The sequence below is a fragment of the Glycine max genome, chromosome 1, assembly GCF_000004515.6.
Source record: "Glycine max cultivar Williams 82 chromosome 1, Glycine_max_v4.0, whole genome shotgun sequence".
Lineage (NCBI taxonomy): Eukaryota > Viridiplantae > Streptophyta > Magnoliopsida > Fabales > Fabaceae > Glycine > Glycine max.
Window position 1 is genome coordinate 45286393 of NC_016088.4, and position 4347 is coordinate 45290739.

At 33.1% G+C, this 4347-nt stretch overlaps 1 non-coding gene across 1 annotated transcript; it reads left to right on the forward strand.

Annotated features, from left to right (window-relative positions):
* Positions 1 to 973: 973 nt before the first annotated feature.
* Positions 974 to 1064, forward strand: LOC112997894 (small nucleolar RNA R24). Its single transcript, XR_003262952.1, has one exon. It is a non-coding gene; the product is annotated as a small nucleolar RNA R24 (small nucleolar RNA).
* Positions 1065 to 4347: the final 3283 nt, after the last annotated feature.

Below are 4347 nucleotides of genomic sequence, written 5' to 3' on the forward strand. Positions count from 1 at the left end.
TGAGTTCCTTCTTCCATTCTCTTATTATAATGTCTTTCTTTCTATCATTTCTAACATCATTATTATTGTTATTTTATACTGCAGATTCAAGAGGAGCGTGAATTTGACGAGTTGAGTAGCCAAGACAGAATAAGCCACTCCAGAAGCACCCCAAACCCCCACCCTCCAACCCCCATTGTCCACAAGCACACTAAATCCAAGAAAAAGAGATCAGATTTCGAGAAAGATGGCTCTGTCTCTTGCAACAAGTGTAGACCACACTCCTGCGACAAAATCTTCATCCTTCCCTTGGATCCCATAATTATGGCTAGTGGGTATCTTGTTTATTTGCTCTCTACTATCTTTCTTCCCTTTATTTTATATGCTCTGTTGCTTCACAAATTTGTCATGAAAAACGAGTTCCGGAGGATGGCAAAGGCATTGCAAAATCAGGTAACTTTGATGTTGTATTATTCCAAAAAATTGATTGTGTTCCTATTATTTGTTTTCTTTGGTAGCTACATTTATATTTGATGTCAAATCCAACTGCTTCTGCTTACTGAAAAAATATTGAAAAATTGTTCTATGCCTTTTTGTTTTACATTTAGCAGTGTGTGTTGGGTTGAATACCTTTTCTCCCCATCAAGTGCCCCAAGTGGATTATTTTGGGGTTGTCTTCATGTGTGTGAAAATTTTCGTGTTGTTGCAGTTCAATTGCAAAAGAATTTGATGCATCAAACTGTCAAGAATGAGTGATTGTTTGCTGTTAAAGATATCTTGTCTATATAGCTTTTGGTGATTGCTTTATTTTGTTTTGGGCTGATGGTGCTAGCTTAACGTGTTTGGCGCAACATAAGAAGAGTTTACATGACATGCTATCGTTCAGTTTTTCACATGCTATTTTTATTTTTAATTTTAATGGATGTGTTGGTTCGTTGATAAATTTAACTATTGGAAACCACTTTGAATCTCTGGCAACTTGAATGATTTTCCAACAGCAGTGATAAGCCTATAACATGTAAGAAGAAATCCCTACTTGGGTTTCTTCAATGAAATTTACTTGTTACGCTTGGCTTCTGAGCTTTTAAAATTCAGAAGTTATTTCATGAATTCAATTCTTTTTGGAGGGTGACTTATGTGTTATATGTTAATATCATGGAGTAAATAGTGTATAATTTCAAAAAGTTGATTCCATTCTTACATTATTAATTTATTTTTTTATTTGATCATGCAGTATTTTAATGAAGTTAGACCATTGGAAGCAGAGAGATTCAAGGCGCTTCGCATCCAGTGGGCACAGTATTATCTAAAAGTTAGAAATCAAACATAGGATGTTAGGCAACTATGTAACTTTAGGTTACTTAATTAGTTTACATATTTTGCATTACATTTTTTACAATTGTTTCATTTTAACATTGAATAACCTTTGTTGATAGCTAGTTTTTTGCTAAAACCTATTTGGAAGCAGAATGCAAATGATATATGTTGTGTGCTGTGTGGTCTAATTTTAAATTTACAGGTTAAATTTTGATTTTTTTGTAAAAATAGAGACATTATTTAAAAAAAATTCCTGAAAATAACATCGGTTTTTTGAAAAAACTGATGTTAACTGTCAACATTAACACATTCGTTAACATCAGTTTTTCTAAAAAACCAATGTTAACGCTAACATTGGTTTTTTTAAAAAACCGATGTTAACTGTCAACATTAAAACATTCGTTAACATCGGTTTTCTGTAAAAAAAACTGATGTTAACTTTCAACATTAATATACATTTTTGGGTGTAATTCATATTAGCAACATCGGTTATTTATATAACCGATGTTGGTAATTTTACGTTAACATCAGTTTTTTAAAAACCGATGTTAATGATAATACTATCAACATCGGTACTTTCAACATCGGTTCAAAAATCGAAGTTGAAAGTCATAAATAACCGATGTAGAAAGTATATTTTCTAATAGTGTTATAAGTTAGATATACTGCTATTTGTTTCAATCTTTGAAAATTTGTTTAATTCTTTATCTTTTAATTTTTTATATCTTATATATATATATATATTGTCAATTATATTTGATTCTTTGGAGGTAGAGGAATTTAAAGACTTTTTACATTTAGAGATAATTGAAGACTCTGGATGGAGAGAGGGTTGAAGACTCTTTAAATTCAGAGAGAGTTGAAGACTCTTTAGATTAATAGATGGTTGAAGACCCTATGGGTTGATAACTGTTAAATATGAACTGTTTTTGATAATAAAAATATCTTTTAAAAAAGTTTATTTAGCAGTTATTCATGCTTAATTGTTAAGAATTAATATTTTTCCTATTCTTGGCTTGCAGATATGAAAATGAGGGATTAAAAAAAAGATGCAAAAATAAAAAATATTTGAAAAAAGGTCAAGCCCAAGACGTGCTCAGCGCAAAAACAAGCATTGGTGCTAAGCGAGGAAGAGGCGCGCTAAGCGCGAATACTGGCACCCGAGCTAAGCGAGCATCACGCACTAAGTGCGAATACAAGCACCCACGCTAAGCGAGTAGAGCGCACTAAGCGTGAGTACGCATGCCTAAGTCCACTCCAGCAACTATAAAAAGAAACTCAAGCCAAGGAGAAAAGACACACCGAGTCTCAGAGCACTCTAATACACACCTACAGCTTGAGAACTCTCCCTTAGGGAATTCTTCCTTCTCTTCCATTATTTTCTATTCCCTTTTTCCATCCCTTCTCTTCCCTGAGTTTCTAAACTCCTTTTCAAGTGTAAGGTCCCTTATGGCTATGAGAGGCTAAACCCTTAGGTAGGGCCTAGCATGCTTAAAAAGCCAAAAGATGTATTGTATACTTCATATCTATCAATGCAAACAGGTGTTTTCTTTCCTATTATGCTTTCTTGTTTTTAATTTCATGTATCATTCACCCTTGCATCATCTTTTGGGGTTAGGGGCTTGACATAGGGTAATCCTTAATAGAAATACAAGGAAGGCTTTACATGCATCAGTTTTAGGAATTAGTCGCTTGACAGATGGTAATTTCTAATAGAACTAAAAGGAAGGGGTATCTTAATAAAATCATTGTTAGACATAGAGTGATTTCATTACGCCCATGCATCAAGCAAGCATATAGAATTTGAACTTCATGCATTTTATCTATTGAATTTTTGCAAATATATTTGGGAGATAGATAGGTAAGATAGACTTGTCATCGTGAGACATCATGGGCAAGTATTCTAATAGATGTGGTTAGGAAAAATTCACCTAATTGATAGAGAAAAATCTCAATTAATACATCTTAGGAAAATAAGGCATGCTAGGTCCTAACATTCCCATCTCATTGAATTCCCTTTTATTTCCTTTTGTTTTCTATTAATTGTGAATGTATGAATACATGATTTTGATGATGCCAAAGAAGAATCAAACAAGGTTGCTTCAAAGGATAAACATTGCTTCAAGATTAATACAAGGTTGCTTCAACAAATAAAGCCTTGCTTCAAGATTAACTCAAGATCAAGTCTTGCCTCAAAACAAAGTGTTTCCAAGACATCCAAGGCTCTAGTAATCGATTACCAGAAGACAATTTTGAAAAATAGCTTTTAAAAAGGTTTTGAATTTGAATTTTGAACCTGTAATCGAATACCAGATGTTTGTAATTGATTACCAGCAACGAAACTCTTGAAATTCAAATTCAAAAGTCATGACCCTTCAAAATATAACTGTGTAATCGATTACCAAATGTTTGTAATCGATTACCAGTGAAAAATTAAAAAAAAAGCTTTTTGAAAAGACACATCTCTTCAAACCATTTTGAAAAGGCACAAAGGGCCTATATATATGTGTGTCTGACTTCAAAAAGCAAGAGAGAGATATTCTAAGAGAACTTCATTGTCAAATTCTCTCTCAACAAATCTTGGACAAACACTTGCAAATCTATTGAGAGTTCATTCAGGAACTTCAATTTGTATTATCCACTCTAAAGGAGAGAAATCTTTATGTTCTTCTCAGAAAGTCAATTGTAATCAAGAGACTGGTTGTCTCTTGAATTGTGAGTTTCCTGAACACAAGGGAAAAAGATTCCTTGGTTGTTCAGAAGTTGTAAAAAAGTTTTTTTTACAAAGTTAGTGAAAATCTCAAGTGGGTTGCTTGAGGAATGGACGTAGGCATGGAAAGTGGCCGAACCAGTATAAATCAAATTTGCATTTCTCTCTTCCCTTATCTCATTTATATTATTATAATCAATTTTATCTTGAATATTTAAAGAACATTGTTAAATTGATTTCTTCTTCTTCTTCTGCATTCTAAAGCCTATCATTTAAAAGGGGGGGGGGGGGGTTAAAGTTTGTTAGTAGGAAGATTTAGAAACTTAATTCACCCCCCTTTT